The sequence below is a fragment of the Mus musculus genome, chromosome 7, assembly GCF_000001635.26.
Source record: "Mus musculus strain C57BL/6J chromosome 7, GRCm38.p6 C57BL/6J".
Taxonomy (NCBI): domain Eukaryota; kingdom Metazoa; phylum Chordata; class Mammalia; order Rodentia; family Muridae; genus Mus; species Mus musculus.
In genome coordinates this window covers 112,983,143-113,010,892 of record NC_000073.6, presented here as the reverse complement: position 1 = coordinate 113,010,892, position 27,750 = coordinate 112,983,143, and the positions used below count along the sequence as shown (strand labels likewise).

Genomic DNA, 27,750 nt, shown 5'->3' with positions numbered 1-27,750 from the left:
TTTGGCTGCCAAGCACAATGATTTATTTGTATGTCTTCATTGAGGGCAATTATTTTTTAGCACCTTGCTGAGCATGCTGGGTGATCTCATCTTAGGAAAGAGTTTGTCTCCTTTGGAGTGAACGTGAGAGGTGCAGCCTCCCCTTTGCTTCAGCCAGAAATTCTATCCTCTCTCTTTGCCCTCTTCCAATACTATGTGGAACCAGGTGACCTTTGTCTCAGGAGAGCCACACACAGGTTTACCTATAAAACTCACCTGGAGTTGGAAAACAAAGATAAGAACATTGTTATTCTTCTTTTCAAGTTGAAAACAGATCACATAAAACTCTAGTCCATAAGCGAACCTCACACGACCAGTGCCTCCCATCCCCAGGTAGAGACAGTGAGGCAGGGTAGAGGGAGCATTGTAAGGGACCTGCAGAAATGGTCAAGGGGGCTAAGAACTCATGGGGACTGAGAATAGCCCAAGCATAAGACTTTAGGCAGAGGGAAAGAAAGAGAAAGGGAGACTGAGAAACTTCCAGAAGCCATCTGCTTCTTTTGATGACTCATCAATTTTTCCTCAAACCCTACCCCACTCCTCAACCAGGATTTGAATCCCTGTATCCACTGTGACCTGTTTCCCACAAGGAGGTCTTCTTGTGTGTGTGTGTGTGTGTGTGTGTGTGTGTGTGTGTGTGTGTGTGTGAAGTATGCACTGTGGGGTAGGCAGAAGTGGGGACCACTGTGAACCATAGATGTTTGACTAAGGTGTCAACCCTCCCAAGCACTCGCTCTTCCTGTCCCTGCTCTCTTGGGATCTCCTCTGTGAGTGACCATTCCCACAGCTTGCTTTTTGCCCTGTCCACTCCTTGACTCCCTTTGCCTATCTCTTCCTCTGCTCATGCTATAGCCGTGATTCACCGACCCCACCACCCACCCATCCTCTCTAGTGTTCGGCTGGGCAGCATGTGTGTTTCCACGGCCACAATGTCCCAGAAGGGATGGATGGAATGCCCCGGCTTGCTTCAGCCTAAGCAGCAGGAAGAAGTATGGTTTCATGGACACCCTCAGTTTCCAATCCTATTATGGATACAGTGCTTTGTGGAAATATTTTCATCCATCCACAAGACAGTCATGGTAAAACCTGGCCAAAACAGGCCATGATTCTCTGCCCTGCAAATCACTCAAGGGCAGCACCCGAGCTGAGAGGCCAAAGAGGCACATTTAGGGCTGGAGAATCTGGGGCACTTTGTAAGCACCAGAGATTGTGGACCTCAAGAGGATGATACATCTGCTGGCAAGAGCAAGATCTAACTCAAGAGAGTTGGCCAAATAACATGCGGCTTCTGAGCACAAACTGGCCGTGCCACTCGCTCGCTAGCTGTGTGACTTCAAGCTCACTTTTTAGCCTCTCTTTGCCTTGGTTTCCTTGCCTCAAGAATGAGAATCAGAGCACTTACCTCTGTGGAGCTGACGTGAAAGATTAAACAAGACAGGTTGGCATAAGCTGTTTACAACAGTGCCCAGAGGGAAGAAAGTACCAGGCAAGGATTTATGAATCAAATGCTATGTTTGCTATGAGTGGAATTATTGATCAAAGATTTCATATTTATCTCTACTCATAAGGGCTGTGGAGGGAGCCTGTTTCATCTTTATTTGTCCCTAATCACCTCTCTTTGAAGTGACATCAGACAGAAGTCCCCCTCCCTTGCCTAGGAGTCCTGTCATCAGCTGCTCTCTGTGGCTCATATGAATCCAGGGCAGTGACATCACCAGGTGAGATGGATGTGCTTGTACAAGCAAAGGGATGACGTGCAGGGAGGGCTAGAGACTCCCCGGGACCTGCTTCTCTGCCCTTTGATGTACAGCAGCATCTCCGGGTGACTCAGCTGCATGGCATCATGGGTCACTGTAGCACTGCGGTCGGTCCAAGGGCTGGAGAGGGATAGGAGCCTGGTGGAGAGAGAAAAGTGTCATCAGGGTCTTGGGCCAAGGGGATAAGACTGGAATGGTAAGGAGCACGTCTTGTAGATGGGGCTGCACTTCAAATGAGGGCATGGAGGAGAGATGGGTTGTGAGCTGTTTTGCTTGACTTTTGATGGAGCAGAGTCCTGGCAGACACAGCCTAGGTTGAACACGTCGTAGCCAACAATGTGTTGGGTACACCGGCCAACCTCTCACTCAGCCACACAGTGCTCTGTGGAGAGTCAGTGTCTCTTCCAAGCAGTGCTCTGTGACTTCTTGGGAGCGGGGGCTCTCTGTTACTGAAGACTGGGCCACATATCACTAGCTGGGGGCAAGATCAGAACTCAAAATGTGTAATATGGTTTCTACTGAACTGATGTTGCTTTGGTACGTACTATTGTGAAGTCAATGACCCTGGAAGGGATCATCTGGACAAACACACACACACACAAACACACACACACACACACACACCACACACACACACAGTCTTTTTAAAGCACATCCTGTTACTTGTGACAGTATGGTTGGACCTAGAGAATATTGTGTTACATGCAATAAGCTGGACACAGGAAGGTGAATAGCATGTGATCTCATTTCTATGTAGAACCATAAAAACAAAACAAAACAAAACAGAAACAGCTCAAGAAAACAAATGGTGCATGTGAGGGTAGAGGTGATGTAGCCTCTGTGATGCATGACCAGTGTATTCTTAGTATAAAACAGGGCTGTAACTATCAGTACTGCATTGGATGGTTGAGACTTGTTCTTACCGTACACCCAAAGGAAGGTTGCCATGTGGGCTAATGGGTAGGTTCACTGGCTTGAGAGCAGTAATAGTTTCACACCATATGCATAAATTAAAGTGTGTGTTGGACACTGTAAATAAATATGGTTTCTATTGTTCAGAATATCTCTAAGAAGCTGCATAGGGAGTGAGGGGAAAGGGTCAGAACTGGAGAGAAAAAGGAAGCTACACTCATGGGAAATCTAGCACCAGGCACCTAAGGTCATGGCTGAAGGTCACACAGAATAATGAAGGTGGCCAGGATTAAATGGCAGTGGGTGGTGGTCGTGGGGTGTCTGATTTTGAAGCCTGAGCCCTTATTTCTAACCACAGTCCTCTCCCAAAACCTCCCATTCCTGCTGGATCAGAGTGGTTCTCAACTTGTGGGTCATGACTCCTTTGGGGGATTGAATGACTCTTTCACGGGGACCACTTAAAAGCATCAGAAAACACAGATATTTACATTATAATTCATAACAGTAGTAAAATTACAGTTATAAAGTAGCATTGAAAATAATGTCAGGGTTGGGGTCACCACGACACGAGGAACTGCATTAAAAGGTTGCAGTATTAGGAAGATTGAGAACCACTGATTTAGAGAAATGTTGTTGATCCATGCAGCTTCCCGAAGGGGAGTGGTCAAGGAAACAAACAAACAAATACAAACAAACGAACAAAACCCCCGAACCTTATTGGTGCGGCCCCAACGCAGCCTAGGCTGTGAAGTGGGAGCCTGGTCAAGGATGCATCACACTTGAGCAGCATCTCCGTTACCTCAGGGGCTTCTGCAGGACTGCAACACTCTTTCAACCTGAACCTTCTGTGGGGTGTGCAGTGTACATTTTACCCTGACTAATGGGAGATATAACCTCATCTGCTTCTGTCTCTCTTTCCCAACCCCAAGCCCTAGAGATGTGTCTACAATGATCCTGCCTGTGGTTTGTTTACACAGCTCTTCTCTACAGTGTAATCAGACTCAGCATTGATACAAGTTCCACCATTATTGGCTGTGGCCTTGGATATGTTGCTTCTCATAGGAGCCCCCATAAGATTCCCATTTGGTCGATAAAGAGCTTGGGTTCAGAGAGGACACCTAAGTCCATGACAGGAACATACATTCAGGTTGATGGGACTCCAACTTCTCTAGTATTCAGCCCAAGGAGAAGTGGGAATCTCCAAAAGCAAACACACTGGAACATCCTTGCTGCTTTTTACCCCCAACCATTTGAAATACAACCAAACTCAACCAGCCAAGTTCAACCAGCAGCCATCTCCATGTGCTAGGCAGAAGGACTCAGAAAAGAGCCCTTGCTGTCTGCTCGAGACTCCTTCATGAGTCTGTGACATCTTTGTGCTCATGTTCTCTTGTGGGAAGCTGCATGTTCACATGAATGTAGGTAGGTGTGGAGACCAGAGGACAGTATCAGGTGCCCTCTCCACCACCTTACTTTTGAGACAAAGTTCCTCTCTCCTCCCTCTCCCTCTCTCCCTCTCCCCCTCCCCATCCCCCCTCTCCCCATCCCCCCTCTCCCTCTACCCCCTCTCCTTCTCTCCCTCTCTCCTCCCTCTCTCCTCCATCTCTCCTCCCTCTCTCTCCCTCTCTCCCTCTCCTCCCCTCTCCCCTCTCTCCTCTCCCTTCCCCTCTCCCCTCTCTCCCCTTCCCTCTCCTCCCCTCCCCTCCCCTCCCCTTTCCCCCCTCCCTCTCTCTCCCTTGAGCTTTCTAGTTTGGCTAGATTAGCTAGCCAACAAGCCCCAAGATCTTCCTGTGTCCTACCCCACCCCCACCCCCAAGTGCTGGGATTACAGGGTAGTCTGCCACACCCAGCTTTTTATATAAATGCTAGGGGTCAAACTCAGATGATCCAGGTACAGATGCTAAAAAAAGGAAATTTGAGATGTTGGTATTGAGGTGATCTAGATGCTCCTGAGAAATGGAACACCCCCTGTTCTGATATAGTCTCAGGCATCGTCTTGACCTGGAGAGGGATCAAGTCAGTAGAACTTTTGGAGACACACCTTCCAATAAGCACCCACTGAGCTGTAATCTAGCATGTGTCTCCCCTCCAAACCATCCTTCTAAAACCTTCCTTCTTGTAGGACAAGCCGTGCTTTGCAGTATGCAATTGCAGAGTTCAAAGAGTAGTATCCTGTTACTCATTCATCTACCAGTCACCCTGGCAAGCAGTAAAGAAAGATGTCTCAGCAAGCAAGCCTGAACATGGCCCCTGCCCTACCAGACTCCGGGGAGTGACAGCTTTGGAGGCAGGCGGGCGAGGCCTTCCAACTCTACGAATGACAATCGGATCATCTCACCCACCCCTAAACTCCCTGAACCCCAGGTCCCTCAGGTCTGAGATGTGCACACTGATGCCTGCCTCCTGGGACCCAAGGAGTGTGGAAAGATTCTGTGAGGCCAACAGGAAAGGGCTCAGCTCACCATAAAGTTTCCGTCAAGCATTTCCCATGAAGGTTGATCTGTAACTAAAGGCGCCTCACTTTTCCATTCAGGAGACTTCCTCTGCCAAAAACCCAAGAGTTACTTTTCGGGGTTTGTTCTGGACTCTTAGAGCACTTAAAAAAAAAAAAACAGCTTTATTAAGACACAATTCACATGCTACACAATTCACCCTCTTAAAGTACTTAGTTCAGCGTTTACAGAAGATGTTCCCAAGGTGACACGGCTGTCATCAAACCTCAGAACATGTCCTCCTTCTATTTATTCTCATGTTTAAAAATATTTTTGTGGTCTGAATCTGCAGTTTTGACTTTATCACATTATGTATATATGTGTGTGTGTATATATATATATATATATATATACACATAATCTGTTGCTCATTTATTAATTTTAATTAATTAATTAATTTTTAAGCAGGGACTTATTATACAGCACTGATTGGCTTCAAACTCACTGAGAATCTCCTTCCTCACCCTGCCGGCCAAGCACTAAGATGAAAGGCGTGTGCCACCACGCTTGGTTTATGTCCATCTTCCTGTAAGAAGGTTCCAGTGTCTGCCAATCTTTACCAGCACAAGTTAATCTGTCCTTGGTTATCTTTTGTCTAGAGAGTCTGAAGTTAGGTTACCTCCCTATAATTTTGATTTGCATCTCCCTGATGACTAATACTGAGCATCTTTTTAATCTGTTTATTGACCACTTATTTGTATATTTTTCTACAGGAAAAATGTCTACCATAATCCTTTGCCCATTATTGTTCCTGCTGGCTGATTGGCTGTTGCCTCAATTTGAATGTAGGACCTCGTGCATGCCAGGTGAGCACTCTCTCACTGAACTACCCCCAACCCCCTTTGCCTACTTTTAATGGCATTACTTACCCTTTGATGCGTTGTACTATTCTTCCATACTTTGATGTGAGTCTCTTATGCTTTGCAAATACTTCCTCCCAGTCTCTGAGTTGCCATTTGATTAATCTATTTTTCTACTGTTACTTATTATTTGGTTCTTATATGTTAGCATTAGTTCTTAGATGATTCTACCTTATTTTATTTATTCACTTATAGTCAGGGTCTCATGTAATCTAGAGTTGCCTTGAATCTGACATATATAGTCAAAGATGACCTCTTCCTCCTCCTTCTCATTTTCCTCCCCTCACTGTGTAGTCTTGGCTGGTCTGTAACTTGCTATTTAGACTAGACTGGCCTTGCATTCATAGAGATCCTCCTTCCTCTCTGCCTTTCGAGTATTGGGATTACAGACATGTGCCACCATCCTTGGATTTGTGTGATGTTGGGGATGGTACTCAGGGCTTCGTGAGTGCTAGGCTACTAGATGTAAACAGCTGAGTTATATTCCCAGCCTTTTAAACAGCTTTTAAGCGGTTCTATTGTTTATCTTCTTGCCAAAGTTGTAGAGTGTGTGTGTCTGTGTGTACATGCATGCATATGTGTGTGCACACATGTTTGCATGTGTGTTTGTGTTTATCTGGATATCTCCTTCCCCTGTGAGTCCTTAGAGAGCCAAAGAAAATGTCAGCTGCCCCTTTAATCTTCTCTTCTCTCCTTCCTCTCTCCTTGGCTTGCAGGGCTTCCTGCAGGTATACCAGAACTCTCCTCTGCCCTGACTCATCAGCTGCCCACAGCAGCCGGGCTCTGGTTAGTGCTGGGTAGAGAAAACTGACAAGTCACTGCTGCACTTTGTGTTGCTTTTACTGGTTAACAGTTAAATCCACGTAGCCAACACATGCCAGGTTCACTGTCTATGGAATCACCTTCTGGTCACTTGGTTTATACTGTGTCAGAATTCTCTCCTTAATTGAGTGACTAACGCCAGGTGTCTCAACTTCCCTCAGCTGACTTTCCACTCCTGTCTCTGATGCTCATGATGGGGGAAGGAGAAAGGCTGTCACCTTGCCAGCTCAAAAGTCACTTCCAGTCACAGAGCAACAGCCACACAGCAAGCTGCAAGCCTGCCTCACTTCCTTCCTTACTTCCATTTCTTCTCTCATTAGACCCCACTCTTGCTCCCCACTTACTGTTCCTGGAGCTGCAGAGGTGGCTTCTTATGAGCTACCACCATTCCTGTCCTGGCTGTCCTCACATTCCTGGGCCCTTATGGCTCATTCCCTTGATCTCTACCCAGCACTCTTCTGTTTGCTGTTCAGCTGACGTGTAATGTATATGTTCAGCTGACGTGTAATGTATATGTTCAGCTGAAGAGTAATGTATATGTTCAGCTGAAGTGTAATGTATATGTTCAGCTGAAATGTAATGTATATATAATGTGCCTGACATGCACTTTCTATCCAATGTTCCAATTCTCACAGAGTCCCGTTATGGGCTTTTAATATGTACTACTGCGTTCAAAGGAGAAGCAATTAACATATATAAAGAGCAGATGCACTCCTCCTCCTTCTCCTTCTCCTCCTCCTCCACTTATTTATATATATTTGATTTAATTAAGTGACATCACAGGCACATAGACACATGACTGAGACCCACTGACTGAGAATATGAGCAGTACATGATTTTTTCTGTTATTTTATTTTGTGGGAGAGTGTGGTGCTTATTGTCATCTGAAATTGTGTTACATTTGTACTTGATGGATGCATCTTTGCTTTCTGCAATTCTTCCTGAAATGTTAACTCTGCTGTCTATTGCATGTGTTGCTCTATCCCCTAGATCCTCCAGTAGTATCTAAATACCAAAACTCAACTTATGAACAAGTAACTGAGGATCAGACTGAGGTTGGAGGAGTGGGGCCCTGCAGCCATTGCTTCTGCCGCTGCTGCCGCAGCCACCACCACCGCTGCTGGCATTTGACCCTCATCTGTCACCACATGGAGATCCACCAAGTCCAGTGAACCCTACAGACAAGCTCCTTCCCTCCCTATTTCTCCAAAGTCTAGTTGGTGTATAAATGTGTGACATGCAGTATCTGGAAATGCCCATAACACCCCATGATTTATTTTGATGTTTTAAAAACTGGGTCTATGTCTCTGGCAATAGTAATACATGTTTGCAGAATGCCTGAGTTAAAGGCAGGGGTTCTCTACACAGTATGTGCCCAAAAGCAGTTTATGCAAGTCAATGGGATGTTTGGGATAAACTCCTCGAGTTTCATAGACCAAATGGACCTGGGAAGGCCCACACTGCCAGGAAGAGGAGGGGGGGAGGAGGAGGAGGAGGAGGAGGAGAAGGAAGGAGAAGAAGAGTGGAATGGCAACTAATTTTGTTCAGGGTTTCAGTAAACTGAATTCCCTTCTTAGTCAAGTCCCTTCCGGTGAAAGTGCCTCACATGCCACACATAGATGCCCAGCTTCCAGCAGCAGCCACCTCTCAGCCTGCCATCTTCCCCTGATAGGTTGGCCTCATGAACATCTCTGCTCTGAACTGGCTCCAGGCTCCCTGTCTGCCCTGGAGGTCCAGCACTTCCCACACCTGAGCCAGCACGTGCAGCAGAAACCACCTCACCAACGGAAAGGGCGCTTTTGTCTTCCTCCAGCTGCAGGTGAGTGGCCATTTTAAAGTACAGGGACTGGAAATCTCTCCACAGTGACCCAAAAGCTTTCCTCATGAAACCTAGGAGGGCCAGTCTTCTAAGGGGACCAGGCACGGCCACCACAATTTCTGCAGACTGAGATAAGAGAGACCTGTTTACTTGGATGGCAGATTCTCCTGGCTGCTCCTTTTCATAGGAGATGGTGTGCCCATTTTGGTCATGATCATAGACCATAACCCATTGCTGTGCTGAGGTTCAGGTCTCTCTGCAGACTTGTGCAGTCTGAACAGAGCCTCTGGATGTGTGTAAGATGTAACAATTATCCTTGAATGTTTATGCTGCTAAATCAGAGTAGAAATACTGTATGCATCGAAAGAGCCTAACTGAATCCACTTAGGAGAATTTGGGACCAGGAAATAATTCTGAATATAATTCCAGGTACTTACTTGAAAAGAAGAAATAATTTTCAGAAATCTAGAATGAGAGAATGAAGGGACATAAGAATTCAGTTAGCCAGTACTGCTCAAACTTTTGTGGTGTGTGTGTGTGTGTGTGTGTGTGTGTGTATGTGAGAGAGAGTCCCTGTCCATGTGTATGTGCCACATGTATTTCCTTGAGCTGGAGTTGCAGACGGTTGTGAGTTTTCATGCTGAGGATTGAACTCAGGTCTTCTGCAAGAACAGCACGAGCCCCCTGAGAGGAACATTCTAGAGCTGGGTTTGTTCTTTGGAAACAGTTTGATGCTTTCACATCTTCCCTCTGTGACTCAGCAGAAGGGTCTGGAGCAGTGCTCCGCACTGGGCTAACTACTTGCTACCAAGACAACACCTTGAACCTTCTGCTCAAAGCCCAGAGAATTATGCATTACTCCTGCAGAGCTCATGGACAAGGAACTATGCGCACCGGGAGCCATTTCACTGAGCGCTTTGGATGGCCTTCCTTCAGGTTGGGGTCTTTCCCTCAGAGGTGTATGCCCATCCTCCCTGCTGATTACCTGAGACCTGCAGAGCTCAGGACTAGGGAGGCCCATGTAGCTCTAAGCTGACTCATCTTATGTCTCTTTCTCCTATTGTCTGTTATCTGTCTTCAAAACTATTCCTTTATATGTTTACGTATTTTGTCTTTTCTTGGGTCTTCTAAGCAGGAGGTAGACCTGGTCCTTCTCATTTCGTCCCCTTCAGAGATGGTCTCTCTCTAATTCTCTCCCTTTCTCTGAAATATGACTTATATAGGAAAAAAATGCCTTAGCACCCATCTCCAGGAGAGCTAAAGAATGCCAATGATCTCTATTGGCCCTGAATAATGTGGTTTTAAAATGTTTATCCCGGTGGATACATGTGGATACATGCTTACACATGTTAGGCACTTGCTGGCCCATGAGTTATGTCTCTAGCCTGACTACATTTGATTATAATAATAACAACAAAAAGGCTCTTGACTCTTCGAAGCTTGATCAATTTTTAACAGTGACAGCACTTGGGCCAACAAGATGGCTCAGCAAGTAAACATGCTTGCTTCTCAGCCTGCAGTCTGAGTTCAGTCTTAGAATTCACATGATGAAGGGAGAGACCTAACTCTTGCAAGTTGTCCTATGTCCTCCAAACACATTGTGATATGTGCACATATGCATACATTAAATAAATAGATGAAACGCAATAATTATTTTGAAGCTATACCACTCAGTCTCTGACATCCAGAAACTCAAATCCAATGGAGCCTTGGCTATATTTTAAAACTACCTCTAGCAAGACAAGGTGTTCTGTCATCCCAAGAGTGAAACGCTCCTGTAGCACTTCTCCCTGCAGGCTCTGAGTAGACTGGGAGGGGCCTAAAAGGGGTACCCAATCCGGCAAGTCATCCCTAAACTAACTGTAAACCCTAAGTTTACCTGTGATATTTATCTCCAAAGATTAGAGCAGGCACTGATTTAGACATAATCTAGTTTCAAACAGTGCGGTGGCTGAACCTAAGACCATGGGTGAGCTTGCCTCTGGGGCAGCTGCTGGGCTTGGTGGCTCAGAGGGCTGGTGAGGTACAGGTGACAACACGGGACATGTGTGAGCATGAGGCCTTGAGGAAGACAGGCTCAAAAGGACATCTTGGCAGCTCCTTTTCCTTCTTCTGGGCAAACCAATAGTTATCTCAGAGTCTTGGCTTCCCCAGGCTATATTTTCCTAGGCCTGTTGGAATCACTCTATCTTGCATGATAAGGAACATCAGTAAGGCTTCCTCCTTTGAAGTCTCATTAAAAATCATCTCACTTCTGAGGCCTGCGGAAAGACCATGATGCCTGCAAATAGAGTCCAGGACGTCTCTGGGACTCTTCAGATCCTTTCTTTTGCAAGCTAGATGCTCAAGATCACACACGGCCCTCTTCGTCTTTCTAATAAAGCTGCACTTAGACTTAAAAGGCAATCACCTCTGCTAGCAATCCTCCGTAGCTTGGTAGTACACCATATGGTAGTTTAATTTTTTAATATTTGAAAAATAAAAGTTATTCGGGCTGAAAATTGTCTCCAAAGCCTGATTGAAGCTGGGCACAAAAGTGAACGCCTAGCATCCTAGCACCTAGAAGACTCAGGCAGGAGGATTGTGAATTTGAGGCCAGACTTGGTGACATAAGAGACCCTACGTCAAGAAACTAAAACAAAGGAAAGAACTTGAATTAAAAAAAAAAAACATGCACCTGTTGACATTGATTTGCACATTAATTTCTATTTTTTATTGAAAATGTTTTTTCATATGTATGATATTCTGATCATAGTTTTCTCTCCCAAACTGCTCCCAATCCTCCCCAACTCCACAACTTCTTTCTCTCTCCCTTTAGAAAACAAACAGGTAAGCAAAACAAAAAACCCAGAATTTTAAGAAAAAAGAATAACACAAGAAAGAGACACCATGCACACCACACCACACCACACACACACACACACACACACACACACACACACACACACACACACCACAAACCCATAAAATCGCAAACCATAATAAACAAGCAAAAGATCAAAAAGACAAAAATTGCCCAAAGTGTTATGAGAAAAATTGAGTCCACTACGTGTAGGTTATCTCCTGCTGGGCATAGGGCCTACCCTTAAGTGTGGTTTATATACCAAGGGAGACCCCATTGGAAAAAACTTTTTTTCCTTTGCAAGCAGATGTCACCTGGAGATAGCTTCTTGGTTGATGGTGGGAACTTATGCCCACTCCCCTTCAGTGTGCTGCCCTGGGCTGGAGACTGAAGGTCAGCAAGCTAGGAAGCCTGGGTCTCTGAGGGCAAACGCACAGTGAAGCAAGAAAGAAATAAGCCTGTGTAAAACTTAGGCCTGGGAGTCCAGGGATGCTTGTTCTTATGACATAGCCAAGCTTGTTCTTACTGATCATACCTGCACACATCTTTTACCTGCACACATCTTTTACCTGCACACATCTTTTTGCTTAAACTTACCACTTCTATCATGTTTGTTGTGAGAACCTATTCAAATTAGAGCAGAAGAAGGCAAAATCTGGAACACACAGTGAGAAACACAAGATGTTTTTTAAAGTGTGTGTGCGTGGTATGTATAGATGTGTATGTGTAATGTTTATGGGTGTGTATATGTGTGTAGTATGTATGGATGTATATCTGTAGTGTGGATGTGTGTGTAGTATGTACAGATGTGTGTCTGTAGTGTGGATGTGTGTAGTGTGTATGGATGTGTGCCTGTAGTGTGGATGTGTGTGTGTGTGTAGTGTGTACAGATGTGTGTCTGTAGTGTGGATGTGTGTGTATGTATGTAGTATGTATGGATGTGTGCCTGTAATGTGTATTTGTGTGTGTGAGTGTGTGTGTGTGTGTGTGTGTGTGTATAGTGTATATGGATATGTGTCTGTAGTGTGAATATATATGTGTGTGTAGTGTGAATATATATGTGTGTGTAGTGTGGATGTGTGTGTGGTATGTATGGGTATGCATGTGTGTTATATAGGGGTGCAGGCACAGGTTTAGATGTGTGTATCTATGCCTGTGTGTGTGGGATCCAGAAGAGAATATCAGGCATCTCCTCTCTCACCATCCACCTTATTTCCTTAAGACAGAGTCTCTCACTGAATCTGGAACTAGACAGTTTCCAGCTAGACTGGTGATCAGCAGCCCCAGCAATTTGCTTGTCTTTGCCCCACCAGCACTAGGATTATGAGCACATGTGGGCACACACTGCTCTTTGCATGAATGCGGGTAATACAGGTCCATTACCAGCTTGGGTGGATGCTCGGGTCCTCATGCTTGCAAAGCAAGCACTCTTACCCAGTGCACCATTTCCATACCCCTAGATGGTCTGTTTAAGAGTGAGATGCAAGCACGTAACCAAAAGTGGTGTGTGTGTGTGTGTGTGTGTGCGTGTGTGTGTCTGTGCGCGCGCACCTATATGTATGCGTTCCCACATGTGCACGTATGTGTATTCTCAATAAGTCATGCCCTAACAAACCTGCCATCTTCCACTGCCTCATGTTTGCTCTTTTACAGAGGTCCATTCCACCCCTGGAGGGCAAAGTCGAAATCTGGGAGCCATCACTGACACTCCTTTTCCTACAACATGCCCCTCTTACTACACTGACCCCACCAGGTCCTGTCACATCTCAATCCTCATTTCTGGGTCTCCAGAGCCACAAACTGGCTGAGGTCATCATCATCTTGGTCCTATTGCCTATTGTGGTGGGTCCAGCCTGTTTCTATTACCTACAGCCACCTCACTTGGTCAAGCTTTCATGGGGTATCACATGCATGTGTCTGGCCACGACGGCAGTTTCAAAGCCTGGTTGGATCAGCCAGGGGTCCCCAGCAGGATGGTGAGAGCTCTTTCAGCTGCAGCTCTTGCTAGAGCCTCCTCCTGGGGGCCCAGCCTGCGGCACATCTTTCCCCTACTCCCCTCTTTCCGCACAGTGCAAGAGTGATGCTAGCTGGGGCTGGTGAGATGGCTCAGTGGGTAAGAGCACCCGACTGCTCTTCCGAAGGTCAGGAGTTCAAATCCCAGCAACCACATGGTGGCTCACAACCATCCTTAACCATCTGACTCCTCCTTCTGGAGTGTCTGAAGACAGCTACAGTGTACTTACATATAATAAATAAATAAATCTTTAAAAAAAAAAAAGAGTGATGCTAGCTGTACCATGTAAGTGAGGCGCCATCACTCTCCTGTTTAAGCTCCTCAGTGCAACCTCAGTGCTTGGAGGTGAAGAGCACCAACCTGAGCAGGGGCAACCTGACCTTTCCCCATCCCCCCTCCCCTTTCCATATCACAGATCTGATTCTTGGGGTCACCATAACAAAGTCCCACCGACTTCTGGAGGCTGTCAGTCAGCAATCGAGTCCTCTGTGCACCGCAGGGAGACCCATCCTTGCTTCTTCTGAGCTCCTGCTTATTGGTCAGCAACCCTTGCCTTCCTTGACTTGGGTGAGCATCACTCCAGTCTCAGACCCCTGTCACCTGACACTCTTCTGGCATCTCTATCATCACATGCCCTTCTGTAGGAGGCCCAGCCTACTCCAGTATGCCCTAACTAATTACATCTGCAGTAATTCTCTTTCCAAGTCTGTACCTTGCTATGCCTCCCAAAGTTTCATAGACTAGAATCTTGAAGTCCCCTGTAGTGACATGAGAGCTTATGGGGGCCCTTAAGACATGGGATTTGGGGGAGATATCATTGGCTATTGTATTTCCTTCTCTTGTGCCAATAGCATGCCTTTGAACCTCCAGAACCAAGAGCTAAATAAACATCTCCTCTTTACAATGTGCCTGGCCTTTGGAGCAATGGAAAACAAACTATTATGAGGAACTGGAGCAGTCGGGACTTGAACATGTCATTTTTCAGAGAACACAATACAACCCAATCACACCAACATTCATTTGGATCCTGAAACAAGCTGTGCTCCTCTTGTTTCAGGTCTTTTTTACATTCTCCTCCAACCTCCCCACCCAACAGCCTTCAACATCTCCCTTGTCAATGTTTTCTTGCTGCTCTGTGCTCCAGCTCGGTCAGCTCTTCCCAGTCATAATACCCTGTATTTAGAAATAAGGCGCAGGCTGCATTGCACCTCCGTAACTCAATGTTATTTTATGAAACCTCTTAACCATCTCTGTCTCTCTAACCTACAGGTTCCACAAGGGCAGGCTGCTGGATTTCCAGTGCAGAGCACAGAGCCTGGCACGTGTTAGGCGCTCAGAAACGAGGTGAACAATTTTAGAAAACTCCCATTGAGTTGTTTGGTTTCATTCCTCCATGTATTTGAAAACTTGGGTGTTGTTATTTCCCAGTAAACCAAGACAACAGGGTGGAGAAGGTGAGGAAATTATTCCTGGAGAGTAGTTTGAAGTTGATCCCTGGGTAGCAGGGTGAGGGAGCATAGTAGACGGGGGTCTTCTTTAGGAATGAAACTCCCTGCAACCCAACTGGGAGGGTGGGCGGGACTGACTGTTCTCCCCTGCCTCAGGATCTTTCCTACAGTCAGGTTTCTGCAGGTGGCTGGCTGCTCACTGGGACACAGCAGAAAGCTGGTGAACAAGGGAACCTAACCAGTTCCTTATATATCCTCTCAAGAGAGAAGAGGAGATCTCACTCTAGAAGCTTTTAGAAGGTAGAGCATGGGAACAAGCCCGAGGACATGGGAAGAATGATTTCAGGTAGAGAATGAGAGTTAAGAGAGACGGCTTGAGGCTCCACATATTTATTATAATGGAGGCCTACTGCTTAGCTGCTGTCAGCCCTCAAGTAAAGAGAAGTGCTCAGTTATTTACACTGTGCTTCTTGAAGCTCCCCTCCCCCACAGGAAAAAAGCTACAATACATGTTTTTTAAAAATTCATATCCTAGCGGGGGGGGGGGGGGAGGGGGCACACGCCTTTAATCCCAGCACTCGGGAGATAGAGGCAGGCGGATTTCTGAGTTCGAGGCCAGCCTGGTCTACAAAGTGAGTTCCAGGACAGCCAGAGCTACACAGAGAAACCCTGACTCAGAAAAAAAAAAAATTCATATCCAACTCTTAGCCGAGCCCACACAGCAGGGGGTAGTAGCTCAGCCTGCCTGCCCATGTGGCACCGGGTGAGTTCCCTAGTGACAGGACCTTTCCACATATGACCTGTCCTTGGCAGTACCTTTAGGGGTGGGTCAATAAAACTGTCATTTGAATGACTGAGTCCACAATATACAGTGAACCCTACAAAGCTGTTAATTTGAGGATAAATATAGCTACAACAGGAGAAACAATGGCACATAATTAAAAGAACCGCATGGGTCTGGTGTTCACTCCGCGTTCCTCCCAGCTAGGTTAAGCCAAAAAGCGACCACTGTCTGCTACCTATTTCTGGTCTAAATTCCATCTGCAGTTATCCCTGAGGCCTTTCCACGTGTCCTCTCCATGATGTGTTGAACCAGAGTTCACTGTGCTCTGACTACGCGATTGAGTACATCCTTTCTTACTGTCAGACTGAAGCAGGAACAGCAGAGGGTGTTGGTCCTCTGGTCTGCAGAGGCTTCTCTTCCTGCAACCCTGCAGGTCCCCACCCTTGTTTGTAATCACCCAAGGAACTCAAAGTAGAAGCTTTGGCTCTTCAGTAGAAAGTTCGGCAATCGAGCCGCACTGCCAAAAGTTAATGCACATGTGCTTCGTCTCACACTGGAGGCAAGGTCGGTATAGACCTCTAACTGCTGCAAAAAGACAGAGGCTTCCAGGCCTCCAGCCCATCCTCTAGTCTCTTGTACAGGAGATTTTACACCAAAGTCTGCACAAGCCCATTACGAGATGCTCTGTTACAAAAAGCTTTAAACTTGCCCACTTGCTCACTCAGTGTTCATTTCTACCTCACTCTGCAGCACTTGTCTGTAATGCCAGCCTTCAGCAGGCAGAGGCAGGAGGAATAACAAATAAATAAACAAGAACAAACCTTAAAGCCTGCTGTGGTGGTGAGTAGCTTTAATCCCAGAGCTTGGGAGGAAGGGGTAGGTCTCTCCAGCCCTTGGGAGCTACCGGTGATTCTGTGTTCCGAGCTGCTTGACAGAAGATGCTTTTCTGAGAAGTTATGCTGCAAGCAGGTGACGCTGGATTCAAAACTGTGCCTGCCCTGCTTTGTGCCGAGGCTGCTTTCCACAGTGCGGCTGCTTAGCCTGGCTGCTTCACAGTAGTTGATCTGGGCTTGCAGAGGTTTGACTTGATCCAAAGGAAGTCCTTGGGTAAAGAGGTAAGAACCCTAGCTTCCTGGAGCAAGGCTTGGAGATACCAGCCTCTGACCAACACTACTAGCCCAGCTGCTTGCAGGTCTCTGACTGCAATACAGAGCTGGTCACTAAGGTCCTCCCTCCTCCCCTCCCTCCCTTCCTCTCTTCCTTTTCGTTCCTGTAGACAGAGTCTGGCCATGTAGTCCACTCAGTCTTTGAGCACTACCTTTCCAATTCTGCTTTTACCACCAAGGTGAGATGCCACAGGCACACAGTACCCACTCCCAGCCAAAGCAGTTTCTGATCCATGTGGTGAGTCAGCTTGACCTATCTCATGATCCCTGCCACAGGCGGGAAAGAAGGGTCCTGGGCCCAGGCTGAGAGCCTCAGCACTAGCCCTTGATGCTAACATGATATGACATCTAGCCTTCCAACATAGGGAACATGAAGTGAGAGTGGCCAACAGACCCTCTCACACTCTGCTGTCTTTGTCCATGAACATGAAGAACTCCAGGTACCAACATTTGAACAAGCCACGGGGCCGTCCATGTTTATGTTGTGTTAGGCTTAAACAGATAGGACAGAGCAGTGGTCAGCTAGGATCAAGTAGACTCCATCTGACACATAGGTGCTTGACAGATGTTGAGTGAATGATTGAAGGGGGGGGGGGGAAGTACCAAGAGACTTAGGAGGAGCTCAAACAGGGAATCTCCCCTGTGAGGAGTCTCCACTTAAGCCTTCTCTTTTTACAAGGCACCCCTACCCTCTTGCACCCCAATCTCACACCCTCTTCAACACTCACAACTTCCTGCAAAGGTGTGTGTGTGTTGGGGGTGGATCTCTGTCTGATCTCTTAAGTTTTGCCCTTATGCCTGAACCAACTTTTCCAAGGACAAGAAAAACTGGTCTATCCGGTTCCCCTTGGCTGCAGCAGAAGCCACTGTCTGCAGCTTCTGGGCCATGGGCTTCTTCACCAGTAGCCGGGCTCCTCGCTTCCACAGGGCGGCCTTAAGCTTACAAGGCAAAGCCCGGCCTCAGATCTCCCAGCTGCCAGCTGCCAACAGCAGCCAAGCTCTTGGGTTAGACCCCATGCTCACCTGGTGACAGGTCACAACCCTTCTGAACTTAGCAACTGTCCTCTGTCCGCTCTCCACTTTGTTTGTCCCCGAGGGAGTCTGCAGCACCTGTGGCTAAGTTTCACAGCTCTTGGACCAGACACAAGTTTCTTAACTTGGTCAAGTCTTAACTCTCTTATCTATAAAATTGGAATAACAATGGTAGCTGCTTCTTAGGATCATTAGAAATACAAGTAAAAGAATATATGAAAGGATTTAAATTAAAAAAAAACTTTTCTAGACTGGTTTTATGTGTATCAGTGTTTGTTTACATGTATGTATGTATCTATACCACAGGAGTGTCTGGTGTCAATGGAGGCACGAAAGGGGGTTCAGATTCCCTAAAACTGGAGTTACAGATTGTTGTGAGCCACTATGTGGATGTTGGAAAGGGAACTCGAGATCCTCTGCAAGAGCAATAACTGCTCTTAACCACTGAGCCATCTCTCTAGCCTCTAAAATACGTATGTATTAGTTATGTTTGCTTTGACCAAACTACCTGCTAGAAAGAGCTTAAGAGAGGAAGGGCTCATGGTTTCTGAGGGCTTGGGTTCCTGGTGGTGAGAAAGGCATGCATGGCTGGAAGGCTCAGTTCATGGCTGTGGCAGCCTATGGCAGAGACAGTCCACATCACAGTAAACCAGGAAGCAGTGTGAATGGCAGGAACCAAGGGCTGGGTACAACCCCTAGTGGCCCACTTTTGTCCACATTTCATAGCCTCTCTAAGTAGCACCACCACCTGAGGGATAAGAATTCAAGCCACAAATCTGTAGGGGACATTTCAGATTCAACATGCAATATTCCTTCCTAACTCCCAAAGGTACACAGCCATCCCATAATCCAAAATACATTTAGTCCAACATCAAGCGTGCCTGCAATTGTTGCATTGTATTGTCTATTTAACTAAACTTAGAAACATCTAAGAGATTGAATCACATCTCTGGATGTCACTGTGATAGGATTTCAGAGAGGTTTAGCTGAGGTAAAGACCCACCATGAGTATGGACAGTACCATTGAGATGGTAGAGTAGAAAAGTAGAAAGGATGAAAGTGGGGAAAACAAAAAGTGGGCAGAGCGTTCATCTTTCTCTGCCTCCTGACTGCAGGCAAAGATGACCAACTGTCTCACCATGCTCCCCATGCCCACCCCCCACAATAAATTATATGTATTGCCTCAAACAGTGACAAAATAGATTCTTCCTCCCTTAGGTTGCTTCTTCTCAGGTTTGTGGTCACAGCAAGAGGAAAAGTAACCCCAAGATCTTAACCAGGTCAGTATTATTCAAATGTCTCAGTCTCTTGTGTGACTCAGGCAATCTCTTAGCTGTGAGTGAGTCTCTGCAAAATAAAAGGCAAAGTCCCATGCCTCTAATATACCACAGCACAGAGTAAACATTACCAACCTCAAAGGACAGACAAGATGATGGCAAGGAAAGATTGGGCTAAAACTAGACTGAAATTTGCCAGCATGAACGCTGACGTTTGTAGTTCCACATCTGGTATCTAGAGCATTCATGTCTAGAGCATACAGTGTCCTGATTGAGTTTTAGTGAATTGGCAATCCTGGAATGCCTTCAAAGCACCTTTTCTATCACTTTCCTACAGGAAATTGGTACCAGGATGGGCTTGTTATATGGCTAAATCTGACAATGTAGTGCTTGGGCTTTGGAACTGGTTTATGAAAGGAATTTGGAAGACTCTGGAGCTGTGAAATAAAGTAGCATTACGTGCTATAGACGAAGTTTAATGGGCAGGTCTGGTGGGGGTTAGTTTGGTGCCTTTATCTGCATAAAAAGACAGCCCTTGATGTTGTGTATCTGGTCTCCTTAGCCATGCACAGTATGCCCACTTTCCTACCTGAAGCCTAGGCCTCTTTCCTGTTACTTAGCACTATAGAAGCACCAATTATCTAGTCTTCCTTTGAGTTTCATGCTTTGTGTATGGCTCCCATATTTCTGCACATCAATACCTTTCCCATGCATTTTAGTGCAAATTGCTTGGTCTTTAATTAGTGATGCTAATCTCTTTGAGAGCTAAGAACTCTTCTTCTGCCAATTCAAACATGCTCATTTTTGACCAAACTTCACTTTAAAAAATCTTTCTGCTCTTCTTTTTGATTCTCACTTAACCCTAGTCAAAAGCAGGTAACAGTAATTATGCCACACACTGAATTATATGCTATCTTGAAATTTCCTCCAACCAAATTAAACCCTAACTTTTAAATTCAGCTCCACTCAAATTTTCAGGATATGGACAAAACAGACGATCTTTCCAGAATATAAAACAAGTGATCTCTATCCTAATTCCCAATAGAGTCCTTGTTCCCATCTGAATCCTCCTGAGCTTGGCTGTCACTGCACATTTCTATCAGTATTCTGATTTTCCAAATCCAACAAGCATTGCCTATTAAGCTTTGCCTACCGCACATAGATCTTTATCCTGCATCTCTGAGCACTTTCAAATTCCTCTCACAAACAAGTTTCAAAGTCCTAAGAACCACACTGGCAGATGTGGTGTATTAGAGGCATGGGACCAGACTTGCTGCATAACATCCCCCACTTCTGGTACCAATTCCCCATAGTAGTTACTTTCATATTAGAGATCAAAATACCTCATAGAAACCAGTGAAGCAGGAAAGATTTATTTCACTCATGATTTCAATCTATCCTGGTGGGGAAAGACACAGCAGAACAGGTTATATCACAATGAGGAAGAATGTGACAGTGACTATCCACATCACAGCAGACCAGGAAACACACAATGCAGCAGGAGCCACAGGCTAGCTATTACTTTCAAAGGCTCACCGCCAAACATCTGCTTCTGCCAGCTAGGCCTCACCTCCCACAGCCTCCAAAAAGAGTACCACCAACTAAAGAACAAGCATTTGAAACATGAGACTATGGAGGTCATTTCAGGTTTAAGCTATAATGACTTGACACATAGTAAGAGCTCAGGAGATGTTAATATAGAGACATAAAATGTATTAATGTACAGAAACATAAGAATCATGTCCAAAGTCCCAAAGTATGAAACTCAAGAGGGCTGTATTGGTGGCTGGATGGGATGGACTACGATGGGTGCCCAAAAGAGACTAGGTACATAACATCAAGGACTCTTGTCATCCAGATAAAGATAGAAGGATACAGTTGCCATGGAAACCCCAGTCTTCCAGAGGAAAGCTGTCCCTCAGGTATTGTCTTAGTCATGGATTCCTGCACAAACATCATGACCAAGAAGCAAGTTGGGAAGGAAAGGGTTTATTCAGCTTACACTTCCACATTGCTGTTCATCACCAAAAGAAGTCAGGACTGGAACTCAAGCAGGTCAGGAAGCAGAAGCTGATGCAGAGGCCATGGAGGGATGTTCCTTACTGGCTTGTTCCCCCTGGTTTGCTCAGCTTGATTTCTTATAGAACCCAAGACTACCAGCCCAGGAATGGCACCACCCACAGTGGGCTGGGCCCTCCCCCCTTGATCACTAACTGAAAAAAAATGCCTTACAGCTGGATCTCATGGAGGCATTTCCTCAAGGGAGGCTCCTTTCTCTGTGATAACTCCAGCTTGTGTCAAGTTGATAACACAAAACCAGCCAGTACAGGTGGGATAGTTGACTTCCCCCACTTCAGCTGCCATTCTTTCTGCTTCACTTAGTTTGCTCCTATCCTCTTGTTGTAGACAAACAAAACACACAGACCCACAATCTAAATAAAAGTAAAGGAAACGGCCATCATTACCAACACATTTAATAAAGACTCTTCTGGGTCCACACAGGACTGGAAAGTTTGCAGAATATTAGCAAAGGGTTTGAAGGTCCCCTGAGTTTCACATGGGTTGATCCCTGAAACAACTAACACATTGTTCATTTACCTGTATCACTTGAAGCTTTCCTAAGCTCAGCCTCTGCCTTTTCTGACTAGTTGCACCTCTGGCTTCATATCCTGGGGGACAAGTTCAAACAGTGGTTCATAGGAAATTCCTCAGTAGGTGCTCTTTGTCTGGGTAACTGTTAGAAAGAGAGAAAAGCCGACAAAACAGAGAGGACTGAGCACTGGGAAGTCACTTTGGAAGGCCTCAGTGATTTCCTAGGTATGTCTCAAATGAAAAGCAGTAGTTAGATTTCTATTTCTCTTTTTTTGGGGGGGGGGGGAGACAGGGTTTCTCTCTGTAGCCCTGGCTGCCCTGGAACTCATTCTGTAGACCAGGCTAGTCTCAAACTCAGAAATCCTCCTGCCTCTGCCTCCCAAGTGCTGGGATTAAAGGTGTGCACCACCACTACCAGGCCAATAGTTAGATTTCATGTGCTCAAGTGGATAAATCCCTGGGCGCAAGCTACCTGTGGAATGTGTGATCTCGAGGAAGATGGCTTCCCATGAGTAACATGTCTGGAAGGATCTGCAACCTACCTGAAGCTGTGGAATGATTCAGTCTTTCTCAAGAAGAGACTTGGAAGTACAATTCCCCCTTGCCACAGCCTACCTTTGATGATTGATAAGAACATGTTAATATCACCCATTCTACCCTGGCACCTGCCTCTCTTCACGGCTAAGCACTCCTGACATTGGGGTGAGACGTCTGCAGAAGAAGGCACTTGCAATCAGTAAAATGAGGAAAACGCAGAGAAGGACCCAAGAAATCACTGGGGAGGAGTGGCCTGGGCTTGTTCCCTCTGGACCCCATTTAGGACAATTTGTGGTTACCTCTGCTGCTTTTTCTGAAGTAAGAGGAAGATGGGTAGAGTTTAGCCTCTCTGGGCAAAAGGAGGATGAGGACCCATTTCCTTGAACTCCCCACTCACTGCTGTGAGCAGTTCAGTGCAGCCAGTCATAATGAAATGTGGCTGGTGGGTCGGCTGTCTGCTGGCGTGCTCCAACAGGACACACCGTAAGACTTACTGAGCCTAAGTGCCTGTTGGAGTAAACACTGGTAACACACAGTATATTTGCAAACATGTCTTCAATTAGAAGTTGCTCCCAGAAACTACAGTTATCTTCCAACCCCAGAAAGAGAACATCCCAAGTCCAATAGCATAATGTGGACTGACTTGCATATATGACTGATAACAGGTTAGGTTTGCTTTTTAAGATTTATTTTACTGTTTATTTTAGTGTATGTACCTTTAATGGCTGTCAGCTCCTCTATAGCTGGGGACACAGGAGGTTGTGAATCACTTGACATGGGTGCTGGGACGCCAACTCACTTCCTCCAGAAAAACCAGCAAATTCTCTTAACCTCCAAGCCAGCCAGCCAGCCCTGGTAACAGGTTTCAAGTGGTTCTGAGTTGTCAGGAGTTCGTTATCGTTGCTGCTGTTGTTTTCAGATTGCTCTTAATTAACCACTAAAACGTCCATGAATTTTAAGAACAAAAAACAAAGCCTATGCCCCCATGTGTTTGTACTGTAATGGGACAGGGGAAGCAGTTCCTACACATGTGTATATGCATCATAACACTGAGGAATGACACAAAGAAACTCACACAATATGTATTCACTGATAAGTGGATATTAGCCCCAAACCTAGGATACCCAAGATATAAGATATAATTTGCTAAACACATGAAACTCAAGGAGAATGAAGACTGAAGTGTGGACACTATGCCCCTCCTTAGATTTGGGAACAAAACACCCATGGAAGGAGTTACAGAGACGGAGTTTGGAGCTGAGATGAAAGGATGGACCATGTAGAGACTGCCATAGCCAGGGATCCACCCCATAATCAGCATCCAAACGCTGACACCATTGCATACACTAGCAAGATTTTATTGAAAGGACGCAGATGTAGCTGTCTCTTGTGAGACTATGCCGGGGCCCAGCAAACACAGAAGTGGATGCTCACAGTCAGCTAATGGATGGATCATAGGGCTCCCAATGGAGGAGCTAGAGAAAGTAGCCAAGGAGCTAAAGGGATCTGCAACCCTATAGGTAGAACAACATTATGAGCTAACCAGTACCCCGGAGCTCTTGACTCTAGCTGCATATATATCAAAAGATGGCCTAGTCGGCCATCACTGGAAAGAGAGGCCCATTGGACTTGCAAACTTTATATGCCCCAGTACAGGGGAATACCAGGGCCAAAAAGGGGGAGTGGGTGGGCAGGGGAGTGGGGGTGGGTGGATATGGGGGACTTTTGGTATAGCATTGGAAATGTAAATGAGTTAAATACCTAATAAAAAATGGAAAAAAAAAAAAAACACTGAGGAATGAGTGAGTCACACCTACAGAGACAATGCTCTGTACGGAAAGGGCGGGCTTATTCGGGGTTGAGTGGGAGAGAGATAAGGTAAACCTAACATATCCTAGTGTTCTAGAAGTCAAGGAAAGGTCGGGGGAGGGGAGACATCACAAGGACACAGAAACCAGATTAGAGGGACTCCATTTGGTTCCATCAGTTATGGACAGTAAAGAATTATAAATCAGTGGAAAGAAGAATTTCAGGCTCTTCACCAACAATGGATGGATGGATGTATGGATGGATGGATGAATAAAGGAAAGATGTAATAAAATGGCAAGTTAGATGAGCTGGCCAAAGTGGAGAGAGAGCTATAGTTGAAAATTTTTTATCATCATGACACAGTTAGACCAGAACCACCAATGGAGCTAAACTCGGGGAGATATTTGAACGGAAAGTGCGATATTCTGAACCATCTTTAAGTGTTTCCCTCACCCACCATTAGTTGCAAGGAAAGAAAATCGAACAAAGTGAGAGAATCAAGCAACAGCCCAGCTGGTGATCACCGTTAACCTCGGCAAGGGGAGAGGGGGACGTCACAGCTTCAGAGGGGCCGGCCCACCATCTGTGCAGTGTCCCAGTGAGGAATGCCACTGTGACAAACCATCAGTCCTACTAACACCGAGAGAAGGAGGATATGCGCTTTCAGAAAGAATGTCAACTTCATAAAAGACAGGGCCAGCCCTGGCTAGAGAGCGAGGACTGCAGCTGTGGAGACCGGTCAGTCAGTAAAGTGCTTGCTGCACAAATGTGGGGGGCCGAGTTCCCCACAAGCACGAGGACCTGATTTTTAGATTCCAGCACCCCCACAAAAGGCCGGGAGGGAAGGTGTGCTGGCCTGTGATTCGCACACAGGGAGGGGAGGTAGAAACCTCTCCCTGCCGATCATTGGCCAGACAGCCCAGCTGAGTCTAGATTAGTTTACTTTCCTAACTGCATTCCTGACCTAGCCTAGCGTAGGGTCTAGAACACCCTTCCCTCCTCCAACACCTGCCTGCTTCCCCATTTCCACCCTGGAATTGGCAACAACAAATGAGACCTGTTTCCAGGTGGAGCAGGGAGGCTACGACCCCTCACAGCCCCGCCCACTGCCCAAGGATATCCTCCAAGAGCCCATTGTTCCCATCAGCAGTGCCAGGTCTCCACTCCGGTCCCTTGAGAGGGCCTGAGATCACATCCAAGGCAGTTCCCGTGAAAGAGGTGGAGGTTCACCTCCCTTCCATTCAAGCTGGGGCTGGGCCCCCGCCTCCTGTAGCAGCTCCCTCACGATTGTGTCACACTCAGTCCGGCTTCACGCAGCCTTTCTTCTGTCTCATAACCTTACGTAACTTTGGCTCATGTACAAACTAACTCCCTGGGAGGCCTCTGAACTTAGATGCTTTGGGGATTTGGAAGAAGAGCAGACGAAGTCAGGGAAATGCCAAATTCCCATGGCTGGGAAGGCAGCTTTCCCAACTGTCTGTCATAGGCGTACCCAGCAGACACCTGTCACATTGAGTGTGTGTTTTCCAGTGTCGTGGGAGTCAGAGAAGATGATTGACAGCTGGAGCAGGGAAATCCTCAAGGTCATGAGGCCTCCTCCAGCTGCGCTCTTCTGACCTCTGATAATGTGCTTCCGTTTATTTTTACGTTCTCCCAATCACTGGATAAATCCAGTCAGTGGATAAAAGTATACTTTCTTTACTCAAACAAACTGGCAGTCATTACGTTAGAAGCTAGGCACAGTGGGCCCCACTGTAATCTCAGCACTTAGAATGCAGAAGTCGAACGGTCACAAGTTTGAGGCCTGGGATATCTACCCTGTTTCTCTGTTGTAATGAGAGAGTAGGAAAGAGGAAACAAGAGAGGGAGGGAGAATATGGAGGAGACTCATCAAATCTAAGGACTTCCCAGTGCTCAGCCCTTTTTTGAAGCTGGAGAGTCGGAGCTGTGGCTCCTGCACCTGGGCTGCAGGAGTAAGCCAACCAGTTATTGTCTGTTATTGACAGGTAAGTCCTTAGAGACGCCTCATATATAATTAGTCAAGAAGACACCTGGTACAAAACATGTCAAGAAACTTAAACACAGAAGTGTTGGCATAACACTGACCCCAGTGGGCACTCATTGCTCCTTGGTTCTTTTTCCTGGTAGATGAAAATAGAGAAATCTTTTTTTTTTTCAGATCTACTAAATCAATACAGTAATTGTGTTGATTAATCTTGACTGTTAACTTGACAGACTTAGAATCTTGTAGGAGACAAACTGCAGGGCATGTCTGTGAAGGTAGTCCCCAAGAGATGTGACTGAAGAGGGAAAATCCACTCTGAACACGGGTGACCACAGCCCATGGACCAGGGTCCTGAACTAAAGATGGGGGGAGGGAGGTGAGCTGAACACCAGTATTCATCTGCCTCCCTCTCCCTCTCTTCCTTTTTCCCTTTCTCCCCCTCTTCCTCTCTCTCTCTCCCCCTCTCCCACTCCCCCTTTCCCCCCTCCTTCCTGACCAGGAACAGGGCAGGGCAGCCACTTACCTTATACTTCTGTCACATCACTTTTCTAGCCATGGTGGATTCTACCCCCAAACTGGGAACCCAAAGAAAGTGCTTTTCTTTGAGTCTTCTCTGTCGGGTCATTTGTCACAGCAACAAAGTAACAACAACAATAGCAATACAGCACTGGAACATCAGCTGCAAAACCATGGTCTAGAGAGTGGAATCAGCAAGCAGACCTGTAGTGTGCTGTGGATTGAGACAACAGCCTCTGGTGCATAACAAGTGCTCGATAAATCTTAACTATCCCATTCCAGAGGCCGAGAGGCATGGGGGTTGAAGGGTGAACTTTCTACTTGTCTTTGGCATCATGAAGAACAATTTCAGTTTTTTGAAAAGAAGGCACAGATGTGTACACACCCAACAGAGAGAGAGAGAGAGAGAGAGAGAGAGAGAGAGAGAGAGAGAGAGAGAGAGAGAGAGCTGCATATAAAACACCACCAGAGGAGAAAAGCTGGTCCATTAAGAGACTCCTTGAGCTGAAATGTGCCTGCAGGAGGCCTGGTGGTGAGAAACTCTAGAAAGTTCCGTTTAGCACTCAACCTGAGAAGTGAAGAGATTTATTCTCCCCATTCTGGAAAGGTTAGTGCCACCGGGGCATCTCCAGGGACAATGCACGCTTTTGTTGAGGAATGACATTTAAAAGTGTTTGATTGTTCAGTGCGGGTGTTTGAAGGGTTGCCTTACTACAGATTAATGGCAAATTCCACCCTGGATTTCCTGCCAACTAATGTATTAAGCTTTGTTTGAGACTGAAAGCACTCAGAAGTGTTTGTTTTTCTGTTGTTTTTTTTTTCTTTTCTTTTCTTTTTCTTTCCCCACGAAAGTTCTGGGTGAATATTAAAAAGAAAAGAAGCAGAGGAGGAAAGCCCTCAGTGCTTAGAGTGTTTGTTGGAAGAGCCATCTGGGCCCGGAGTCTAGGAATTGAGCGCAACCGAAGAGGGAAGTGAGGAGCCCCAGCCTCTCCAGCCTCCCAGCCTCCCAGCCTCCCAGCCTCCCAGC

General features: G+C 46.2%; 2 long non-coding RNA genes across 7 annotated transcripts; one reads left to right on the top strand and one right to left on the bottom strand.

Moving 5' to 3' along the window:
- On the bottom strand, nt 1–27,534 carry Gm33586. Of its 6 annotated transcripts, XR_869880.1 has the most exons (8): nt 26,731–27,534; nt 23,110–23,245; nt 22,329–22,471; nt 21,863–21,998; nt 16,611–16,891; nt 5,171–5,304; nt 1,652–1,934; nt 1–255 (listed from the first exon to the last, which is right to left on the bottom strand). It is a non-coding gene; the product is annotated as a predicted gene, 33586 (long non-coding RNA). The 6 variants fall into 6 exon arrangements; XR_378431.2 differs by lacking the exon at nt 26,731–27,534 and having other exon boundaries at nt 23,110–23,467; XR_869882.1 differs by lacking the exons at nt 22,329–22,471; nt 23,110–23,245.
- Nucleotides 5,918–16,605, top strand: Gm33527. The gene is made up of 5 exons (XR_378430.3): nt 5,918–6,006; nt 7,873–8,701; nt 13,973–14,124; nt 14,827–14,901; nt 16,540–16,605. It is a non-coding gene; the product is annotated as a predicted gene, 33527 (long non-coding RNA).
- Nucleotides 27,535–27,750: the final 216 nt, after the last annotated feature.